Source organism: Cebus imitator, unplaced genomic scaffold, assembly GCF_001604975.1.
Source record: "Cebus imitator isolate Cc_AM_T3 unplaced genomic scaffold, Cebus_imitator-1.0 Scaffold69, whole genome shotgun sequence".
NCBI lineage: Eukaryota > Metazoa > Chordata > Mammalia > Primates > Cebidae > Cebus > Cebus imitator.
In genome coordinates, this window is record NW_016107384.1 from 7450302 (window position 1) to 7476281 (window position 25980).

Sequence of the window (25980 nt, forward strand, 5' to 3'; positions counted from 1 at the left end):
AAAAAAAAAAAAAAAAAAAAAAAAAAGAAAATTTGTTACATATAGAAAATTGACTAAATGAGTAAATAAGTTAATGTGAGCTAGATGTCTCACTATCAGAGTCTATGTTTACAACCATAGAAACTGAAGGAATAAAATGTATCCTTTGGGATTGAATTAGAATTGGGAATATTAGTGTAAACTTGTGGTTTTCAATTGATAGTCCAATAAACACACAGAGAAATGAGTATCAATCTAAAATTGGGCACTTCTATTTGTTCATACAGTATATAAAAATTTTCTAGCTTTGTGCACTAAAACAGTCCAGGAGCAGCAACATCCCAAGAGTAACAAACACACTACCATGTATAAAGCACATGTATCTTCTCTTCTAAATACATTTTTCCATAAACAATCCAGGGCACCTTGGACAAAATGGCTGGTTGGAGAACTGAATGAGTAAAAATACAGGATGAGTCTGAGGAACTTTATTTCTCCAGGGCAGGAGAAAGTTCCCAGGAAAGTGTACCATGTCAGAAAGACATAGAAACCAGCTGTCATTTAAATCTTGGAAAATTTAACCTGACAATTGTAATTTATATAAATTAATTTTATAAAATACAAAGTCACATATATTTAAAAATAATAGAGGATGCAATATTATACAATTTCACAGTGTTTTCCACAAAATAAGAAATTACAAAGGAGAAATAAGAGTAATTCTCTAAAGAAAAGGCATGTCAGGATCCATCTTAATGAAGTAATCATAATGAATTTTATCAGTACTGGGACAGATTGGAACTTACCATCTGTTAGGATGAAATAGGAAGGCAGCATAACTGCTGTGATATTCCTGCCAAATAAACATATCCTGAAGCAAATCAGGAAAAGCATCAAACATATTTATATGGATTAGCACTCTATAAAATAAATGGACTGTAATCTTAAAAAGGTCATGCAAGTCAAGAAAAGAATGGAGAATGTTCCAGATTGAAGAGAACTAAAAGAAGGGATAACTAAATGCAATATGGAATTATGAATTGAATTATTTTACGGTATTGAAAATTTGTGATATTTGTGAGACGTCTGAGATTTACATATAATAATGTTTCATTCTTATCTTAATTTTAAATAATTGTGATAAAGGTAAGAATGTGAATGTCATATATAGAAAATATACAGTAACATATTTAGAAGTTGACAGAATATCAGAGCAGTAACAAAATTGAAAATGTTTTATTCTCATGACCATAGTGTAAATGTGAGCTTGGTTCAACATTTAATAAATAAATAGAAATTTAATAAATAAAACGTAATGTCCCAAGTCTTGAAGGTGAGAAAAATAGTAATTTTATTAAAATTCCTAATGCAGTATACTAGAAATGTATCTCCTCATGTTGAAGAGGGAAAAATATAGCCAACCATGCTCAATATTTATTCTGGTCTTGTTGCTGAAATAGGCCTAAACTGGTTCTCAAGTATAGTCAATTCTGTCTATCCAGAATACCTCACTTGTATTTTTAAATTTCCAGTATCATCACTGTTATTCAGGATCTTATTAGTATACCTTATATAGTAGTATTATATTACAGCTAATAATATGATAGTCTTTATTTAATTTTTTCCTTATATAATTTATTATTTTATTAAACAAATCTAGCAATAGCTTGGCTCTTTTCAGGCTACTAGAAAAAATATAAAATTCTCCATAATTGTTTTATATTGTCATGGTCTGGAACCTCTCTATCTAGACTAGATTTTACTTCTTACTTATAAGAAAATCATCTCAACTTGAATTCTTTGCTGATTACCAAATGTGAATCTATTTTATTTCATTACATTTTTTCCTGTCAAAATCTACTTATTTTTTATAACTTGTTTTTTTTTTTTTTTTTTTTTTTTTTCACTCTTTTTAGTCAGGCTGGGTTGCAATGGCATGATTTCTTGGCTCACTGCAATGTCCACCTCCTGGGTTCAGGCAATTCTCCTGCCTCAGCCTCCTGAGTAGCTGGGATTATAGGCATGCGCCACCATGCCCAGCTAATTTTTTGTATTTTTAGTAGAGACCAGGTTTCACCATGTTGACCAGGATAGTCTGGATCTCTTGACCTCGTGATCCACCCGCCTCAGCCTCCCAAAGTGCTGGGATTACAGGCATGGGCCACCGTGCCCAGCACATTCATTTTTAATATTCTTTAATAAAATGTTTTTCCAGTCAGGTGAATATGGTTTCTTATTTCTCCAAACTCATCCACTAAATAGCTTTTATGATACTTATAAAAACAAGCCTTGCATATTAGATGTATGTATTATAAAAGTATTTTCTTCTTTTTATATTTATATTCCTCATGAGGAGAGATTCTAGTTTATCCTTCACAGTAGTTAGCAAAAACAATAACAAAAAAATGTGCTCATAATATGAGCCCACCACTGCTAGTATCCAAGCCACTCCAGCAACTGAGCCCCTACCTGCACTGGTGAAACACCCCAGAGACTGAGGACCGTTCCACTTGCATTTTTTTCTCCAACAAATGCATGCCACAGCTTTCACAAACAACCATAGCATAAGCCACTGAAGCACTTGCAGACAGTACTGACATTGACTATAGGTAAAGAAATCATATATAGAGTACACAGTGGTACCCAGCCATAATCAATGCCAAGTTATCCTGCCCAACTGACACAATAGAACATATCTACAGAAAAGTGTCTTTCCCTATGAAAGCTACTCTATAAAATTAAAAGAAGCACCTGTTCCATCAGAGGTGCAGATATCAAGTTAGGGACAAAAAACAAAACAAAACAAAACAAAACAAAAACAAACAAACAAACAAAAAAACCCAACATAAAAATGTGTGGAAAAGTGATGCCTCCAAAGGAATACAGTAATTCTCTAGTAACAGTCTCAAAGATAAAGAAATCTATAAAATACCTGAAAAGGAATACAAAATAATGCTTTAAGTAAGTTCAGTGAGATACGAGAGAACACAGATTAAAAATATATACATCTGTGAAACAGTACGTGATGTGAATGAAAAATACAACACAAGTAGATATTATAAAAAAAGAACAGATCAAACACAGTGGCTAGTGCCTATAATCCCAGTACTTTGGGAGGCTGAGGTGCGTGGGCCACCTGAGGTAAGAAGCTCGAGACCAGCCTTGCCAACATGGTGAAGCCCTGTCTCTACTAAAAGTACCAAAATTATCTTGGCATGGTGGTGGGCACATATAATCCCAGCTACTCAGGAGGCTGAGGCAGGAGAATTGCTTGAACTGGGATGTGGCGGTTGCAGTGAGCGGAGAATGCGCCACAACACTCCAGTCTAGGTGAAAACAATAGTGAGACTCCATCTCAAAAAAAAAAAAATAATAATAGGGAACTCAACAAAAATCTTGGAATTAAAGATTCCCCCTTTCACAACTCTACTAGGTAGTGCCCCACTGGAGACTCTGTCTGGGGGCTCTAACCCCACATGACCCCTTGGCATTGTCCTAGTAAATTTTCTCTGTGCGGGCTTTGCTCCTGTAGCAGGCTTCTGCCCAGGCACCCAGGTTTTCTCATACATCTTCTGAAATCTAAATAGGGGCTACCAAGCTTCCTTCACTGTTACAGTCTGTGCACCCACAGACTTAGCACCATTATTATACAGCCTTGCACCTCCCATTATACAGCCCACCTTCGCCATTGGAGACTGCATTTCAACAAAAGATTTGGGTGAGGCCAAATATCCAAACTATATCATAATATTTTTCTCTTTATTACAAATTGAATTAAATTTTAATGAGTTGATAATTAGATCTAATCCAGAAAATTGTTGTGGAAGTAACTGACATCTATTAAAAACTGTATTTAAAATTAAAGTTTTATACCTGCCTTAAAAACATGGCTTGAACATGTGTTATACTTCTCATTTTATTATTAGCTGTGACATTTATCAACTTAACATGATAATAAAAATTGTGATACAATACAAATGAGAATATATTTTAACTCTTTAAAACATCAATTATTTTTATGATAAAAACTGATGCTATTAACTTTTTCACTGAATTTAAAATTAACAGCTGAACACCACAAATTAGCTTCAAAACACTACTTATTTTTGTGAAAGATGCTTCAAAATAGTATTAAGAAACATACATTATAAGCAATGTGACAAATTATTGTAGCATATATTATAGTACTATCCAACAGCAATACAATTAAAGCCAGGTTTGTAATTCTAAGTTTTATAGTAGCCACAGTTTAATAAAAGTATAATTCGTTTTAATATTATATTTTATTTAGCTAACCACACCCCAAATATTTTTATTTTCATATTAGTCAATATAAAATTATTAATGAGATGTTACTCTCATAAAGCCTTTAAAAACTGGTATACGTTTTACAATTGTAGCATATCTCAGTTTGAACTAGTTCTGTTTCAAGTATTCATTAATGACATGGCCATTGAATATTTTTTAATAATTCAGGTGTAATATACAGATTCTCAAAGTCTCAGCTACAAAGATTGGAAATTCTAATTATAATTCCAAGAGAGTAAAATTTAGATCCAATGCTCTATTCATTTATTTTCTCACTGTTATGAAAATACTACCTGAGACTGGTTAATTCATAAAGAAAAGGGGTTTAATTGATTCACAATTCTACATGTCTGGGGAGGCCTCAGGAAACTTACAATCACGGAGGAAGGTGAAGAAGCATCTTCTTCACAAGGTGGCAGGATAGACATAAACAGGGTAAAGTGCCACTGTTAAAACCATTAGATCTTGTGAGAACTCACTCACTGTCACAAGAACACCATGGGGGAAACAACCCCTCATGATTCAATCCCCTTCCTCCAGGTCTCTCCTTGGACATATGGGGATTGAAATTTGGATTACAAATTGAGATTTGGGTGGGTACACAGAGACAAACCATATCATTCTGACCCTGGTCCGTCCCAAATCTCACGTCCTTTTCACATTTAAAAGCCAATCATGTCTCCCAACAGCCCCTAAAGTCTTAAGTCATTCTAGCATCAACCCAAAAGTCCAAGTCCAAAGTCTCATCTGAGACAAGGCAAGTCTCTTTCACCTATGAGCCTGTAAAATCAAAAGTAAGTTAATTACTTTCAATGTGCAATGAGGGCACAGACATTGGGTAAAATGTTCCCATTACAAATGAAAGAAATAGGCCAAAACAAAGGGGCGATAGGCCTTATGTGGGTCCAGAATCCAACAGGGCAGTCATTAAATCTTAAAACTCCAAAATCTCTTTGACTCCATGTCTCACATTTAGGACACAGTGAGGCAAGGGGTGGACTCCCACAGCCTTGGGCAGCCCTGTCTCTAAGGCTCTGCAGGGTATAGCCCTGTGGCTGCTTTCATGGGCTGGTGTTGAATGCCTGCGGCTTTTCCAAGGGCATGCTGCAAGCTGCCAGTGGATCTACCTTACTGGGGTCTGGAAGATGGTGGCATTCTCACAGCTCCACTAAGCAGTGCCCCATTGGAGACTCTGTGTAGGGGATCAACACCACATTTCCCTTCCACACTACCTTAGCAGAGGCTTTCCATAAGGGCTCCACCACTGCAGCAGATTTCTGCCTGAACATGCAGGCATTTTCATATATCCTTTGAAATCTAGGCAGAAGTTCCCAAACCTCAACTCTTAACTTCTGTGCCCCTGCAGGCCCAAAGCCACATGGAAGCAATGAAGGCTTGGGGCTTACACCCTCTGAAACAAGCCACAGCTTGAACTGGAGTGGCTGGGATGCAGGGTGCTATGGCCTGGGGCTGCACAGAGCAGCAGGGCCTTGGGCTCAGCTCATAACACCATTTTTTTTTCTCTCCTAGGCCTCTGCACCTGTGATAGGATAGGCAGTCATGAACATATTTGACATACCCTGGAGACATTTTCCCCATTTTCTTGGCTTAAGATTCAGCTCTTCTTTACTTATGCAAATTTGTGCAGCTGACCTGAATTCTTCCCTAGAAAATGGGTTTTTAATTTATACCACATGGTCAGGCTACACATTTTCCAAACCTTTATGCTTTGCTTCCTTTTAAAACATGTTACAATTTCAAATCATCTCTTTGTGAATGCATGTGACTGCATGCTTTAAGAATCAGCTCAATCACTCCTTGAATGTTTTTCTGCCAGATACCCTAAATCATCTTTCTCAAGTTAAAAGTTCCACAGATCTCTAGGGCAGGGGCAAAATGCTGCCAGTCTCTTCGCTAAAGCATAGCTAGGGTGACTTTGCCCAGTTCACAAGAAGTTGCTCACCTTCATCTGGGACCGCCCTAGTCTGTACTTCATTGTCCATATCACTATCAACATTTTGTTAAAAATTGTTCAACAAGTCTCTAGAAAGTTTTAAACCTTCCCACATTTTCCTGTCATCTTCTGAGGCTTCCAAACTGTTCCAAACTCTGCCTACAACTCAGTTCCAAAGTTGCTTCTGTGTTTTCAGGTTATCTTTATAGCAGTGCCCCAATCCCAGTACCAGTTCTGTTAGTTGGTTTTCCACTGCTATAAAGATACTACCAGCAACTGGGTAATTTATAAGGAAAAGAGGTTCACTTGACTCAGTTATGCATGTCTGCGGGAGCCTTTGGAAACTTACAATCATGGTGGAAGGTAAAGGAGAAACAAGCACCTTCTTCGCAAGGCAGTAGGAGAGAGGGAGATTACAGGGGAAACTGTCACTTTTAAAACTATCAGATCTCATGAGAACTCACTATCATGGGAATAGCATGGGGGAAACTGCCCACATGGTTCAGTTATCTCGCACCAAGTCCCTTTTTCAACACATGAGGATTATAATTTGAGATGAGACTTGGTTGGGGGACATACAGTCAAACCATATCAATTGCCTTTTAATTTTATGGAAGTGGATAAGCAATTATTGAATCTAAACATAGATTTACTAAGTTTGCCAGCCATTCGTGACAGTTAAGCTGTGATGAAATACATAAACATGAAGTGAATGCAGATCTTAGCTTCATGAAGTAAAATGTATTATATACCATTGTATGTGTGCACACGTGAACACATACACAATTTCTATTGTCATTCTCTTTTAAATACAATGTATTACAAGCTTGCAAAAAATAAAAATCACCCAATATCATACATTTAATTATTTTAACCATTTTCAGAGCCACTTATGCTACTTTTACTATATTTGTTTCTGAGTCAATATTCTGAACCACTTTAAGGAAGTGTCATAACTTTATTATATTACCTAAAATTCCTAAAGATTGAAATTCTTCTTTATGATAGAACTCACATTTGTCAGTTAGCTGGATCTATCCTTTTTAATCAAAGAAATAAAAGATGTTATGTAAAGCTTCCTGAATATGCTAGATAGATAAATATATGCCTTCATCTTCTGGTTTGCTATTATTTATTATACTCTTCATGTTAATATCAATAAAGTCATAAAGTTTTAATTTTATAAAGCAATCATTCAAGGGTTATTAGTGGGTATCACATTTTTGCCTTTATGATTACATTGACCAGAGCATTGTATATTTTAACTTTAAATACATTAAAATAACTCCAGAAGTATTTTGTACAAGTGCATGTATATAAAGTTGTTCACACACATGTATATAAAGTTGTTCACACAAATCTTTTTATATTCTACAAAAGGTACTTGCATATAAAAACGCATATTTAGACACACTGATATAATTTAAAATATTAATTAAGTATACTTGTAAAGAACAGTGGCATTATTAATGCCAGGTATTTAAGGTGTAGATCAGATTACCGCTCTGCTATGAGAGTCAAATGGCAGGATTATAACTAAAACAGACATATTATAAACACATGGTCTATAAAAACATGGCATATTTATAAACTTTTCTTGTTTAATTTGAAAAATAATTTTTAAGTTTAAACCATTTGGAAACAATCATATTTTCTTTAGAAATGTATTTTTAAATGGATATAAAATGTTAAAATATTTATCTTAGTATGAGACTGAGAAATAGATCATTAGAATAAGCTCTTTTTTAGCTTTTAAAATGGTCTTGAATTATTTAATATGTATCTAAAATCTTTAGTGTATTATGCCACAATAACTTTTTTTATTAGCACAGTTAGCATAATGATAGAATTTTAAGATTTTATAACTCATTTCTTTTTTACTTTATAGGAGAATAAAGTAACCCCTCAGCTCATATAGATCCATTTCCCTAAATTATTGGGGATATGTAAGGAGCACTATAATATCTATGATGTCACAGTTTTGTGTTTAGGCATGAGATTGCAACATGTTCAATATAAAATTTGAATATTTTTCTGTTTTCTATTTCTGCTAAGGCACCAAAACTCAAAGAACAAAGGCAGATGTTCAGAATTGCTACTGGGTTTGTGTAAAGCTACACAAGAAATCACCTTGAAACAATCTGACTCACAGCCTATTGTAAACTTCAAGGAAATATAAAGTGAGGCCAAGGGATTGGTTCGGAACTTGTTAATGGGAAATTCTTTGTATAGCACTGACTTTGGTCATTTTGCTTTTCTTTTCTTATCCCTTAAGATGCCTAAAAGTTTTTTGGTCACTGGAAATTGAGGGAGGATTAAGACACTGGGATTGACACACTGAGTTCTAGTGATTAAAACAAAAAAACATTTTAGAGGTAAGAGGCAGATTGGAATGTCTGTTGTGGAAGTTGGTAGCTTAGAAAGTACTGGAATGGTAAGATGCTTTGATGTGTTTTTAAATGGGCTGAATAGATTTGTGTAATAGAGTTAGTGTTCAGCCATGATCAAAGAGACTTAAATTAAGAGGCTCACTTCAGTGTGTGTGTGTGTGTGTGTGTGTGTGCGTGCATGCACGCATGTGCTAACACACACATGCTTGTGTAGCACACACGTGTATGTTGTGTGCTGCAGGAGACGTTAGGAGAGAAAACAAAAGAAAAATAGCTTTTGTATTTCTGCCATAATCAGAGTAAACTATTATTAGATTACACCTACAACAGCCATAACCATTTAGCCACTTTTCTCTAATTGCTCTCTTCTTTACTCTGATGTTACATAATGCCAACATAACATCTGTGAAGTGCAATAATGTGAAGTCCAATAGAACAAGGTATACCTGTATTTCTTTAAAAGCTGCAAAATGCAGGGTCTAAGAAGAAGTAACATTGGTGAGCATGTATAAAGTTTATCTCTGACTAATGCTACCAGCCCAGCTTGGTTGATAAACCGATTATACATGTGTGTATTTTAAAATATTTTACATTTTAAAAGTTTATCTATATATTATAAAAACAATATATGCTTCATGTAAGAAGCTACCTAATAAAAATGTATAAATTATCATTGCATTGTAATGTGTTCCATTTTTCTAAGACAGTGTATTCTTAGACAACTTTGTCATTGATCATATAAACTTGTATAAGCATATATGAAAATGTGTGTTTCTGTTTGTATGTTTGTCTCTTTTCTAATTTACCAAATAGGAACTAAGATTTCTTGCTGATATGATATATCTCTAGTGCCTGCTATTTCTTTAAAATTAAATAAAATTACAGTGAGAATATACCATGAAATTTTTGGTATTTCCAAACAGAAACAACTCAGGTTGAATTAGTGTCTATATAGCACATAATAATAAATGTTAATGTTTTCATTATTAATTTCCTGTAAGTGCCTAGTTCAGAATGCAGCCACAAAGAAATCATCCAGAATTTTGCAGATAATACAGCTGAGTATTCAAGGTGTCTCATTGTGAAAAAGAGAGAATAGATTTGAGATCAAGACAAGAATTCAGCATATGGGTACCCAGCAGGTACCCTTGAATAAGACTCGACCAGTAATACCAGTGAAGGTTGTAGGATAGATAGCAAACCAGAAAACAATTCAACTGCTACTATGAGACTATAAATTTCTCACTATACCCAGTCATTATCTTGAGCTGGAAAAAACAGAGAAATGCATTTATAATAGTATAGAAGGAAGCTGAATGACAACTAGGATTAAAGAATTGATTTAAATTGAAAAATGCTAATTTATTTTTAATTGGCAAGATTAAAAATTTGTGTTCTATCAGCAGTGGAAATGAGCTCTAATGATCAATCTGCGCTCTATTATAAATAATAAGGAAAGCTTTTTTTTATATTTGAAGGGTGAACATTGAACTTGCCTCTACAAGTGGTAGTTGTTGTAGACAACTTAAGAAATGATTATTGAGTCACAAAATGGAAATTATATAAACCACAAAAAATGTAAATGACACATTAAAAATTTGGGGATAAATTGGGAAAGAATTTAGAAAATGAAAATTAAAGAGATTATCTTGGCTGGCCACGGTGGCTCACACCTGTAATCCCAGAAATTTGGGAGGCCCAGGTGGGCAGATCACCTGAAGTTGGAAGTTGAAGACCAGCCTGACCAACACGAATAAATCCCATCTCTACTAAAAATACAAAATAAGCTAGATGTGGTGGTGCATGCCTGTAATCTCAGCTACTCAGGAGGCTGAGGCAGAAGAATCATTTGAACCCAGGAGGCATAGGTTTTGGCAAGCAGAGATTGCACCATTGCCCTCCAACCTGGGAAACAAGAGAGAAACTCTGTCTCAAAAAAAAAAAAAAAAAAAAAGAGATGATCTCAGGTTTTTACATAATATGACATTCATTTCTACAGTTTAAATAAAAGTTTGAAATCAGGGAAATAACTTTAATAGTTCCCTAAATTTTCCTTTGCCTTACAGAAGGATTCAAGAAACCAATATCACATGGGGCAACAAACAATGATCTTTTTTAGAAATTTATCTGTTCAGTTCTTCTTTTACCATTAAACAAAAGCAAAACATAATATGATGTTTTATTAAATATGAACATCTATAGTGTTTACACTTATATTCAGAGACATGCACACATACACACGCATGCACATACCTAAACACACATATCTGTAGTTTCTCTCTGTACATATATAATCATGTATACAATCTCAAGTGAGAAGAATGTGAGTACAAGACAGCTAACTTGCCTAAACCTGTCTCTAAGGGACCGAGTGCTTATTCAGTTTTATCATTTGATCACTTAGATTTCACTGAAATTCATCAAACTTTGCAGTAAAATTTTCAATTTGCTACACATCAACAGTTGAATTTAAGAACATACATCCTTTGAAAAAAGAAATTAGGAACTTCCAGTAGATGTTAACTTGGCTGCCACTTATATTATAATCATATCCGTAACTCAGAAGCTATCTCAGAATTAGAACTGTTAAATGACTAGTAGACCAAGTCGGCAGAAACATCAAAAATGAGACTTTTGTCTAGTGTACATGAATTATTAGTAATCATTAGGACTCCTCTAATTTTTCAAGTATGAGGTAATAGTAGAAACATAGAAAATTTGGCATTTCCAGCCAGGACAGAAAACACACACACACACACACACACACACACACACAACACTGCAGGTATAAGAAATAAAAATTTCAACAATATATCAGCAAAATAGTGAATAAACTTAGTTACATTTACAACCCAGGAATGACTGCTTAGAGTGTCTCTCAATGGCTCAGTTTTATTTGATGTCAAATAAGTTGCAGGATTGAAAGTCAGGAACTATCATCAGAGTAAATAGGCAACATACAGAATGGGAGAAAATATTTGCAATCTATCCATTTGAAAAAGGGCTAATATCCAGAATTTATAAAGAACTTACACAAATTTACAAGAAAAAAAACAAACAATCCCATCAAAAACTGGGCAAAGGATATGAACAAACACTTCTCAAAAGAAGACACTTATGTGGCCAACACACATATAAAAAAAAGCTCATCATCACTGGTCATTAGAGAAATGCAAATCAAAACCACAATGAGATACCATCTCATGTCAGTTAGAATGGTGATCACTAAAAAGCCAGGAAACAACAGATGCTGGAGAGGATGTGGAGAAATAAGAACACTTTTACACTGTTGGTGGGAGTGTAAATTAGTTCAACCATTGTGGAAGACAGTGTGGCGATTCCTCAAGGATCTAGAACCAGAAATACCATTTGACCCAGCAATCCCATTCCTGGGTATATACCCAAAGGATTATAAATCATTCTGCTATAAAGGTGCGTGCATGCATATGTTTATTACAGCACTATTCACAATAGCAAAGACTTGGGAACAAACCAAATGCCCATTATTGATAGACTGGATCAATAAAATGTGACACATATACACCATGGAATGAAATCATCATTCTCAGCAAGCTAACACAGGAACAAAAACAGGAACACCACATGTTCTCACTCATAAGTGGGAACTGAACAATGAGAACACATGGACACAGGGAAGGGAACATTACGCACTGGTGCTTGTCATGGGTGGGGAGCTAGGGAAGGGATAGCATTAGGAGAAATGCCTAATGTAGATAACAGGTGGATGGGTGCAGCAAATTGCAATGACACGTGTATACCTATGTAACCAGCCTGCATGTTCTGCACATATATCCCAGAATTTAAAGTATATATATTAAAAAAGCTTATGTTGAAACCACGCTCAAAGAACATCACACTTAGCCTAAAGAGGCAAGGTAGCTTTCTTGGCCACTGTATAATGTTGTTCATTCAAATGGTGCTGCTAATTCCAGGGTGTTCTGGGTTGCCCTCAGGATGATCAAGGAAAATTCTGAAAATGTTAGTGGTTTATGATGGCAAGATATTGGGGATTGTTATAAAAATTGGCATTGATAAATGTATGTTCTCTGAAAACAATAACAACAATAACAACAAATAAAGAAAGCTAGGACTTATGTAAGCTCAGTGTTTCTGCAGTGATTAAAGAAACTTATATTCGTACATAAAATAAATTTCAGTTCTTAAATAATTAAAAAGAAAACTCTATCTCCAGAATACATCAGGACACTTTGATGTGATTCAATTATTATAATGTTGTACTCTTTTTTTTTTAAGACTGCTTATAGTAGTCTGATGCCTATGAGAATTGAAGCAAAGGTGACAAAATTAGAGTTGTTTCCTAATCTAGGAGAACTTTAAAACAATAAAGAAATAGACCATAAACGTGCCATTAAGTTGAGTGAAAACATCTTTTTAAGTCAGTACTAGATTTTAAATTCTTTTGATTATGTAAAGAACTCATTCAACTTCTCAGCCTCTCAACCTTGTTAATGCACATATGGTAAATGGAATTATAGAATTATGTGGTTTTGTACTACTTTATTATTTATTTGTGTGTGTGTGTGTGTGTGTGTGTGTATATGTATATGATTTTATATCTCTCTCTATCTATCTCTCTCTCTCTCTCTCTCTCTCTCTCTCTCTCTCTCTTTATCTATCTATCTAGATATAAAGATTAGGGTATTGCTTTGCTGCCTAGGCTGGAGTTTAGTGGTGTTATCACTGCTTACTGCATCCCTGACCTGCCAGGATCAAGGGATCCGCTCACTTCAGTCTCCTAAGTAGCTGGGAATACAGGCATGTACCACCATACCTGGCAGATTTTTGTATTTTCTGTAGGGTTGGAGACTCCCTATGTGCTGGTCTTAAACTCCTTGGCTCAAGTGATCCTCCCACCTCAGCTTCCAAAATGCTGAGATTACAAGTGTGAGCCACCACACCTGGCCTCAACTTAATCTTAATGTGAAATTTAAAAAGATAACTTTCAAGAATGTAATTACTTCTAGAAGACTTAAAAAAGGCAAATTTTTTATCCCTGTTTTATATTTGTCTCAAATAATTGTCTTGCTTTTAAACTAGAAAAAAAGGTACTTTGGTTTCTTAAGGGAAATTGCCTAAATACACGTGATTTATAATCAAAAGGGAAGGAAATTTATTTTCTTAATGGATTTTTCGCTCTAAGCAATATAATTTTGCATCTTAAAACAGACAATGCAGAATGTTCATACATGTTTTATAATAAGTACAAAGTATTCATGTTTCATCTTCTGTAGAAAGAACGCCAACAACAAAAGACTGTTTCATACCCTATGCAGAGTGGCTATACTGTTATTGTTTTTCTTTCAAACTGAAATACTGTGAAGAAAGCATTGTAGAATAAAACTCCATTAACAGTTCAGAAATGTATTTTTGTCTTTATCGCAGAAATGAACTAGTGTCCACTGTATTGTAAATATAAACATAGGGATTTAATTCAGCTTATTTTGTTTATAATAACTATCCTTTCTTCTTTTATGCTTAACCTTCTCTAATATTGTGAGAATTAATGGAAATTAACCCTCTCTATCGATGTTTTGGAGTGACCTTTGGGAACTATTTCAATGGTAAAGTATACTATCACATATTAACATATTTTAAAAACTGGTTAAACTTTATAACATATAGTTAAACTTTGTTAATACTACAGTTCTGAAATATTTCCTTTTTCATCTAAACACTCAAATGAGTAACAAATAATATATTGTTATCATATCTGTTTAACTTGATCGTTACTGAATGATACATCATCAGTATCAGTTTCGTGTGAAAAATCCCTCTAGCATTGATAAAACTATGGTTGTTTAAACCCCATCGTTTGGCATTTCCTAACCTTCCCTATATGTGTATTAGTGTAATTCTGGCAACAGCAAAATGTCTACTCTTTAATATAACCCTGACTGTTAATGGTAAGTTAGGTAGCATGCCATATAGAGACAACACGTGACAGCATCACATGCAACCTAATCAAAATACATAAAGATGCTTACCAGGAACTATTTTATTTTATTTTCACCTCTAATATTTGCATCTATGGAGATCAAGGAACTTGATGTGCTCAAAATTACAAGCTATAGTCCATTCTTCCTTTCCTCTTCTCAACTTTAAACTCCTCTACTGCTAGATGCCTTAAATTATTTTACCTATTCCTAATTTAAACTTGTGCACGTTTAGATTTTCAGTATAATTGGTAGGATAATCCAGATACTTCTTTCCAAGAGACAGCAAATAAAACCTAGAAAAGAAGTCTTATGACTCTTTCATAATTGACCATTTTACAATAAATTATTATGCTTTCTTTTTACTTGTGATTATATGAGACTACTGGTGCTGGTCTGTAATTCCTGTTCCTATTCCTATTATAGTTTCAATTTTTTTCTGAATTCATCAGAATCACTCCCATTTCTCTTGATATAAACATTTCTACTTCAACAGGTAGGAATAGACCATATTTAACTATTTATTATGTTTACTACTTATTTTAAGTCTTCAAGCAATTAGAATTTGAGTTCCACAGAGTAGGGCATTTTACTGTTTTGTTCTCTAATCCAAGTGCTGGAGTCCTGCCTGGCACATAGTAGTCAGTACATAAATATTTGTTAATTAAGCAAATGATTGAAAGTAAAATTTATATTCATGGTAAGACATATAGTAAATTCAAGCAGAATGACCATGTATAGCTATACAAATTTCAGTATTTCCATCTAACTATTTACATATAACCAAATATTTATGCACCGTTGCATTATTATATACCTTATTCCGTGTTAGTATCTGTTTTTATTCATGCATTCAAAGTTAATTCAATAAATATTTATTGAATCCCTACGAAGGAACATATTAAGGAAACACATTAGTAAAATAGATTATTATCAATAATAAAGCTGAGAAAACTCTTAAATTTAGAAAAGTTGGGCTCTATTTTTAAAAACAGACTAGAGTAGTAGAAAGTGATTAGTATAATTGGTAGATGAGATAGATTTAAAGCAGGTTGCTGAGAAGACATTTGAACAGAAGCTAAAAATTGAGTCATTTGGGTGAAGAGTTTGGAAGAAGGCTACACAAATATAACAGATATAATCTAAATGTCCACTATGGTGGAACAATCAGGAAGCAGCATGAAGGCATGTAGTTGGCATTTTGTGATGAATCAGGAGAGTGGTCAGCTTTTGCAGGTCATGGCCAGGCATTGGGATTTCACTGATGATCTCATGAAATTGTCTGGAATTTTAAATGGTGGCATGGTCTAATCTCTCTTTAAAATTTATGAAATAAAATATCACTCTGGTGAGTACAGAATAAATTATGAAGGAGCAAAGGGAGAATACAAAACACCCTATCTAGGAGAGTGAGAATAAAAGATGTGAAGAAAAATATAGCTTAGTGATGATGCAATACTGAATAATTTGAGATTAGTGGTAATGTGTCTAAAATGTGAGCTTAGTTGAAGAGTATGTTTAAAAAAATCTATGATTACAGGTTTGTATTTGTTTGTTCCCTTCTTGTTTGTTTTGCTTTTGCTTTTTTTCCAGCATGCTTGGAAAGAAGAGTAAGGTAGCTGAAATTGAATACAAGAGAGTTATATCTCAACTATGTTTCTCAAATAAAGTAAATGTATGATATATTTTGTGAATGATGGTATGTCTGAGAATACAATTTTAAGATCCATACAGAAAGATGATCTCTTATCATTGTTTAAGCCCTCTTGTATTCCAGTTCTTTCAACTCATCAATGTTCTTCCATTCCCTTAAGTCTTCCATAAAGTGTAATCTTTGGGGCAGAAAGTAGACTTGTTCTTAGCTAGGTTTCCATTATTTAAGTTATTTATAACTTAAAGAATATATATAGTATATATTAAGAATATATATATAATTTATATATATCATATAAAGAATATATGTAAAGGGTTTATATATATAAAGAATATATATACACACACATGTATGTACACACACATGTGTAAGGATATATATAACAGTAATAAGATTTTTGGATGCATATTATTTCCTAGACTACTGAATTAAATACTTTGTAAACATATTTCATTTAAGCCTTATACATTCCTATGATGGAGATAATATTACTATTCATATTTCACAAAGGAAACACCTTGTTGTAAAAATTATCATGCAGATAGGAAAAGATAGATGTTTAGTTTGAATCCCTGCATTCTTATACCAAACACTTTACTGTTATCTGAAAATTAGTACTTTCTTATGTTTGAGAGGTAAACAAAATAGTAATGTATTTTAATAAATGCTGTTCTTTAATAAAATACAAGCATTTACATGATTATTGTTCCTCTATTCACCTGGCATTCTTATTATTTGTATTATCAAGTAACTTGACCTTTATTTTTCTTATGGTGTCTATTCTGTCAGCTTTTTTATTCTTGCAATCTTTCAGAACAATGATGCAATTCTTCAATGGCCTTTCTCATTTTAAGTTGTTTTTCTCAACAATATTTAAATTTGGAAATTATACTTCAGTTCTGGAAACATTAAAATTTTTATGCAATTTCATTAAGCATTTTAATTCTTTTCACATGTTCTTTTTTAAAAGCCACTTTATTGAGATATGATTTACATACAAAAAGCTGTATGTATTTAATGTGGAAGGACATCAGTTGAGTGTGGTCTGGTTTTCTTCTCTGCTTTAACAGGACAGCACTGAGTTCATTTTCTCACAATTGCTGTGTTCCCCCTCCCCTAGTGTCCAGAAACCCTGTGCACCATATCACATCTGCCGGGGGTAAGGGATGGGTGGCATCAGTGATTCAGGGCTGTTTTTCTGTCACTTCAGTGCCTCTTTCAGCGATATGAAGTTAAAACCAGTTACTATAAGTGATCACCTCATTTATGTTTTTTTTTTTTCTGTGTAGACAGTTGTTAACTTGGTGTTCTTATAGGAGAGATGATTGGTGGAGCTTTCTATTTTGCCATATTGCCCTACCTCCTCTCTTCATATATTAATATTTTAAGCCAAACAAAATTTTAAGACAGTTTAAATGTAGAAACAAATGAGATATTCCAGCTGTCTTCTATTAAACCAGACATTTAAAAAATTTGTAAAATTATAGAATAATGCCACTCTTCTCACTATCGTTTTTATTTCAAAAAATAGTGTTTTAAAAAATGTTGTTTACATAAACATATAAGGGATTATGAAATTTGGTTGTAAATAAATAAAAACTTTTATAAAATTGTTCAGTTTTAATTATCAATATTGTCATCAACAGCACATATAACCTATTTCTACCTGTATCAGGGTTCTCTAGAGGGACAGAACTAATAACGATAGTTGCATATATAAAGGGAGTTTATTAAGGAATATTGACTCACATAATCACAAAGTGAAGTTCCACAATAGGCCATCTGCAACCTGAGGAGTAAGGAAGCCATCCTGAATCCCAAAACCTCAAAAGCAGGGAAGCTGACAGTGCAGCCTTCAGTATGTGGCGGAAGGCCTGAGACCCCCTGGCAAATCATTTGTATAAGGCCAAGAGTCCAAAAACTGAGGAACTTAGAGTCGATGGTGGAGGGTAGGCTGCCTGAAGCATGGGAGAAAGATGAAGGCTGGAGGATTCAGAAAGTTTGTTCATTCCACTTTGTTCTGCCTGATTTGTTCTAGCCAAGCTGGCAGCTGAGTAGATTGTGTCCACTCAGATTATGGGTGGGTCTGCCTCTCCCAGTCCACTGACTCAAATGTTAATCTCCTTTGGCAACACCCTCACAGACACACCCAGGAACAACACTCTGCATCTTTCAGTTCAATAAAGTTGACACTCAATATCACACCACAAAAGCTCTTTGGCTTTACGAGTTCAAAGGTACCATAAGTCTGAGAATGTTGAAAATTGTTATACTACATAGCAAAGAACAGTTTATAGGTATTTAATTAGAGAGGAAGAGAAAGAAGTTATGTGAGGAACAGTGAGGATTTAAACTAGTGACATTGGTAAAGAAAGAAGATGGACAGATTCAGTGACATTTAAATATAGATAAGACAGGAAATTTTCATGGATTCATTTTGAAATATGAAAGAAAGATTTAAGGATGACCCAAGGTTATTTAGCATGAAGAAATTGATGGACAACAATCCAATTTACCAAAGGATGAGAAAAAGCAGTTTCCTTTTTTTTGTGGAAGTGGGAAAGGTGAGCTTGTGTTGTGGGGAATTATGAGTTTACAATGAACTTTTTGGTTGTAGAGTCCTATTATTTATTGCCTTTTGATGAACTATCATTCACATGTATTTCTCAAAACTTAAAACTACTTTTCATAGGAGTCTTTGTACTAATCCCTTATTCCTAAAACCAATTTATTCTTTGGTCCTGGAAACTTGTACCCTCTTAGACATTTAACTTACCTTATTATCCTCCTTTTCTCATTGTTGGCTGTTTTTAAAACTCTAAGTTAACTTTGTGAGTGACATCGAAGCACACAACCTCACTGCCTATTCAAGGAAAGATTTGCTGGCCAGTGGTGAAGAAATGAGGTCAGCAGACAGCCTTCAGCTCTTAGCTCCCCTAGTGTTTGTCTCAGCTATAGAGAGCCACCTGCCTAGAAGACATGCTGTTCTCAGGAGTAGCCTACTTCTGAGGACTGAGAAATGCAAGGGTATAAACGTTTGCCCAGTCTTTTGAGTTCAGTGTAAGACAATACAGGTGACAAATTCCTGACAGGTTGACTGTGGTTCGTTGGGCCAGAATGATGTTTTAACTTGCCTCTGCTCAACCCTATTTCCTCTGCCTTCTTTTGCAGATATTTATTCCTAATTACTGCTGCATCAGAAGCTCCATCTCTGCATTCAGTTCCAGAGAACACAACAGCATTAAGTGAGTTTGGGAGTGGTCACAGGAGCAGGTTATGAGACAAGGTTTTGGGAGCTGGATCACTCCTAACTTGGCCGACATTGTAAAAACATTTATTGCTGGTGAATTAGGATAGTAGCAGTTGATGGAAAAACAGAATAAGAAGTATAGTATATCTGGCACTTCAAACTTATTGGAAAAAATAGATAACTGCAAGGACAGTGGAATTGGATGTTTTTTTGCTAAACCGCACTAATGCTCAATGAAAGAATAACAAAAAAACTTATGAAAATTTAAAAGTAATTATAAACTAATAGCAAATGCCAGAGGGTTTCTCTGAAAGGCAAATAAAGCCCTTACTACCTTCTGCAGAAAGGCAAAAAAATCTGAGGCCCACAGAGAAGACAAAATAATGGCTAAGTGGTTGAACTTTACCAAAGGGCACTGGTAGGGAACACTTGTAATTATGAGACATGGGCTATCATAACTGGTTAGATGTTTCCCAAGATTTTAATTCGTCAGACACTGAAACTAAAACTTCTAAGCCTGCAGAAATAATCCACCTTTCCCTTCAAGAACTAAAACTATTCATTTGTTGAGGGGAAAAAAAATGTGAAGGCTTTTTCACAAAAGCTGAGTGGCCTCCTTAGGCCACCTTCCCCTTGTCCATTAGGCCTATAATGAGGATTAGTCTGCAGTAAGTATGACATAGATAGGATGCAAAAGGTCTGATGAGAGAGAAAAATGCTCTACTCCAAAGGAGCTAGTACACCTAGACAGAATGTACCAGCAGAAGTAGGGAAAATATGTATATGAACAGATTCTAAGGGTGCTTGGTCAGTGACACCAGCATATAAAATTGAAAAGGGAGGAGTTGATTGATTTCAAACACTCTCCCAAGGTTACAGAATTTAATTCCCTAGGAAGGATCCCAGGAAATGGTATGAATTCACTACTAGATGGCTCCTGAAAGAATGAAAAATGTAACAACCAGTTTTGATTAAACTTGAAATGACAAAGTTGTAATTTGAAATGGTGAAAGGAGGAAATAAAAGTCTCAAGGAACTGGACATGCTGGAATGAATACACTATCTACAGCTGAAAGATGTGGTAAAACATTATGTTCTATCAGAATGCTCACAGGACAAATTATTCCTAAAACCATATAGTTTTCACTGAGAGATGCACCCATAACATTAATAAGATCAGGAATGTTCTCCTCTGTAGAAGAGGGCTGATTCCATTGGAGAGTTACCACAGAACTCAACTTGAAGATAGCAAAGGATCTGATAAAACTCCAAAACGGTAGGAGTCAGTGGACAGTGCTTAACCAACAGAAGGCAAAATGATGCAATATTATAACGAGAGTCAAGGATAACTGCTGACAAGGAGGACCTACCACATGGATATGCTTCATGGAGCACAGTCACATTAGGAAGAAAATAAATGGATCTCCAAAAGAAATTTTAAATTTATGTGGAAATCTGTAAGCATCTTGAGTATCAGTATAAAGACAAGGGCTTAATTCTATAATGTAATTATCCAAAATATATTTGTTGGTTGTCTGATTGAGAGTTGCATGGCAAATTTCATATGTTTGGAATATTAGGTAGAGAAGAGTTGTCAATATTTGGAAACTGCCATGTTCAGGAAGCATATGGTAATGAAAATGTAAGAAAAAAAATGAGCTTTTAAATCAGGACTGGAGAAAGAAATGCCAAGAAATGAAAATATACAAAAATTTTACCAAAATATTATTGATTATTTTACATTTTGAAAGTAGAAATGAAAGAAAAATAATGAGGAGTAATGAAAATCAAATTTAAAGCTAGTTATTTCAAATTACACTAAATAGAATAAAAAGCTTTGAGTGGAAATTAGTTTTTTCAACAAATATTTATTGCCTGACTTTTCTGCACCTGTCACTGTACTAAAATGTCAACATTGAAATTGCACTCCTTACTGATGAGAGAAGTAAAATAAAAAAGAAATGCTAAGGGAAATAAGTAGGGAAAAAAATGTCTGCACCTGTCTTTGAGCAGTTAGGAAATTATTCTTTTTAGGGAAAAAAAGAACAACATAGATTTTTAAATAATGCAGGTACAGTGAATGTCACTGAATTAGATTATAGCATTGTATATTGGACATAATAAGAACTTTAATGATAAAAAACAAACATAAATTCCTGCATATACTTTACTTAGTTTATATACTATGTATTTTAAAATATTGTCCTGGTTTTAGGTAATGCTACCTACTTCACTGATTTATTAAATAATTCTCTGTATTATCTTTCATATGTTTTATATGAATTTATTTCTATATTCCACATGATATGTTTTTTATAAAGGGATGGCCTGTATTTCATAATTTATATTCAACTTATCTTCCATAGTTCTGGGTCTACTTGAAGTATACATTTTACACATACCATAATAAATGTTCTGGTTATAAGTATAGTAAGAGGACACATTGTAAAAGTCAATGTATGAAAATAAATTGTATTAAATACTTAAAATGTAATGTGATGCCAAATTGTAGCTTTTTAAAGTTAGATTATATAGTTTCATGTTTATGGATATATATTTGGTGATTTACAATATTACATACAGTAGTTATGTAGTGAGTGGCACTATATCATAGAAAGCTTAATGAAATATCAATTGTGTCACAGAACAAAGAAGCAATTGTGAGTGTCCTCCATGTTTAATAAAATAAATTGTAACTACATGAATAGTAGAGGTAATGTATTGTACACCCCTTGGATATTAAATAAAATAGAACAGCAATGATATAGACTTAGTAGTGCTGAGTATAAGGAAGTAGAGAAAGAACACGTGATTACATTTTCACAACTCCAAAGTAAACTATATTTTCTTTAATGATGAAATCAAAAGATTAAGAGAATACTAGGTACTTGCCTTTGAGGGAAATTCAAGTACCAGATAGTTTTGGGGTCAGTGACTGTATTAAACATGAATGGTACATCACTATTTTAATATAATTCCAGCAAAGTATATTAAGCATAATTATTTTACAAATCTGGAAATTGTTGGTAGAAACATTTTTTTATGTGTAATGCATGATACAGTTTGTCTGATTTTGCATCACTACAGAGAAATACTTGAGGCTGGGTAATTTATAAAGAAAAGAGGTTTAATTGGCTCACTGTTCAGTAGGCTACACAGGAAAAGTGGTGCCAGCATCTGCTTCTGGTAGACCTCAGGAAATTTACAATCATGATAGAAGGCAAAGTGGGAGCAGGTACGTTACATAGCAAGACAAAGAGAAAGAGAGAGAAGGGGAAGGTCCTAGACTCTTTTTAACCACTAGATCTCATGTGAACTAACTGCTCAAGAACTCACTTATCAAAAGGATGGTGCGAAACCATTCATGAGAGCTCTGCCTCTGTGATCCAACCACCTTCTACCAGGCCCTACTTCCAACACTGGAAATTACAATTCAACATGATATTTGGAGGGGAAAATATTCATAGTATATCAGGTACTCATTCAAAGATATTTTGGTGACTTCAAAATATTATAAAGATGAAATAAAATTTTAAAAGAATAGCTTTGTTTTACTTTGAATTATAGCTTCAACTAAATTCAGTTAGACATGTTTAATTTTACTACTACTTCATTTATGTTAAATTTTAAAATATTGTTATTTCATTAAAAAAACAGATTTCATTGCTTGACATATATTTCTATTTCATTTAATATGATTTTTTAGAAAGGTCATACAATCCTAGAATTCAGAATTGAATTCTATATTTTATCTATATTTACTATACTTTATCTATATTCACTATTTCACTGTGTAGTTAAAAAAAATAGAATCTTAGATATAGTTGATTGTGTAAGCTTGAAAAGTTAAAATCTGACCATATCTGCTGATGGAATTAAGAACATGATATCCCACAGATATAGTATCCTGATGTTTAAGAAAGCAGAAGAAGCAAAAAGAGCTCTCTCAGCATCCCATCATCCCTTCTCCTTTAAGGCTGGCCATAAAACCTAGCTGACCTACTTCTGAAGTAGGTCATAAGACCTTCATTCCAGAGAAGCCTATCCCATACAAGAACAAGAGGAATATTCTTATCTCTTAAGACACAGGAACACAAAGAAGAATCTAGAAAAAAGGCCCTGTTAAGTTCCCCCCAGTTTATTACCATTAAGTCATTTTCTTTTATCCTTCATTAATATTTCTCCACAACTATTCACTTCATCAAACTTAGTGTACACACACACAAGTTTCCATATTTTTGGGGGTTTTTATTTATGAAGTCTCCCATGTTACATAAAACTTATATTACATAAATGTTTATGCTTTTTCTTGTTAATGTATCTTTTGGGTGATAAAAGAATCTTTTCTCCTCTCCATTCCCAATATTTAGCCCAATCACTATGTTTTTGTACACTTAAAATGCCCTTAAATATCATTGAAAACATTGCATATACATATTTTTCTAATATTTTTAACACCATAAAGGAGATAATATAATTCTCGTTTGACAGTCATAGACACTGAAGCCCAGAGCATAATGTAACCTGATCACATGAAAAACTTGGTAAGTAGTAGAGGTGTCTTTTTAAAAATCCCATGTATTACATTTTTAATATTTTATATTTAAATTAAGCAAAACATGTATTTATTCTTTTAGCAATTATTAATGAAGAATTTACTAAGTGGAAAGCATTTCCCTAAATTTGAGAAATACAATACATTCATAAGGAAGAATGCAAGCACTCGAGGTCTCTGAGCTCTAATTCAATTTAAACTTTGTCGCTGGGTCATTTGCGTCTGAATTAACTTGTGTGCTTGTGATAAATGGAGAATCTAGCTCCAAAAAACAGGATCTCAGCATAAGATATTTACATTGTTTTCTTAAACTTCAGGTAATTTGAATATATATCAAGGTATGAATTTTGGACTTTTGAACTTTTGAAAACATTAGTATTGACTGAAATTCATAAGAATTTAGTCATGAAGAACTCTTGTTTAGAAAGCTGACACAGGGCATGTGCTAGCATTATTTCATATAGGCCTGTTAGTTTTGAATATTGTAACAAAGGTTGCTAATTATTTTTAAAAATCTCTTTTCTTTTCTTTTCTTTTGTGGACCAACTAGACCACATTTCCTCACCTGTCTTGTAACTGGAGTGATCTTATATTGAGTTTTAATTAATGAAATAGAAGAGATAGGATGTTTCATATTTCCAGGTAGAACTCTCAAAAGATCCCCCATGCTTTTCATACATTTTTCCTGTTCTAGCTGAACAGTATAATCGCCCCCTCCTGCTCCAGAACTAACTTCTAAAGCATGCACTGAAGATAGCTAGGTTACTGCCAGCAAACATTTTTCTGTGTTGTAAACTTAAAAAAAAAATCTTTTGGATTTAAGCTTTTACAACTTTAGGGAGCTTTTAATGCATCCTGACCTAAAGTAATACACATTAGAAAACTAAGTTAAGTTAGTGTTTAGTGATGACATCTAAATTTAACCACTGATATTTGTGGCAAGGAAATTATTAAGAAATATTTAAATTATATTTACAAATATTAAGAAAGCAGTCTGATTTTACTATCCTGAGTCACTTGGTCTATTAATTCAGGAATGACTAATATATTAAACAGAACCTCTTATGGATTCAAATTCTCTTTTGCTGAATTCTTTGGACAATTTCATAATGGGAAATTACAACATTTTGTGAAACCAGTCTTCCTGATTTTAACTCCTTTACTAAATCATACAGCACAGGTCTGATGTGAATATTTGCTAAAGCTGAATTGCTGTATTGAGCTCTCAGATGTCTGAACATACTTTTCAAATGTCCCTTGAGTCCCTTGACTTAAGAATATTTTTATCTCCTTGCATCACCTTTTAAAAACAGATTCATCTCTTCCCTTGACATCTGTGGTTATTAATAATTCATCCTCGTCCCCATCTGAAGGAATGATGGGCTAGGTGCCTTTCTTTAGTATTTCAGAAATAACCTTTCTAGAGAAACACATTGTACTTCTTGTGACTACTCTTATCTATTGAACAGGTAAAACACTACTTTAAAGAGCAAACTAATCTTTAGCTTTTCAAAAAATGAGGTTCAACCTAAGTCAAAAATAAAGTTTTTAAGATGGTTACCTTAACTAGTCATCTTTCTTTCCTCACTAATATCAAGAAGCTTATACTTTCCTTCTGTAAATAAGCTTATTCAGTCATATGCAATCTTATGACCACAAAACATTGCAGCAAATGAGAAATCACCAGAGTACTGGAAAAACATGTATTCTTGAGGAAGAAGACATTTTAAGATTATTTTTAAAAATATGTATTGGGCTAAAAAATTATGGTAGGCTGGGAACAGTGGCTCACGCCTGTAATCCTAGCAGTTTGGGAGGCCAGAGCGTGTGGATCACTTGAGGTCAGGAGTTTAAAACTAGCCTAGCCAACATGGTGAAATCCCACCTCTACTAAAAATAAAAAATAAAAATAAAT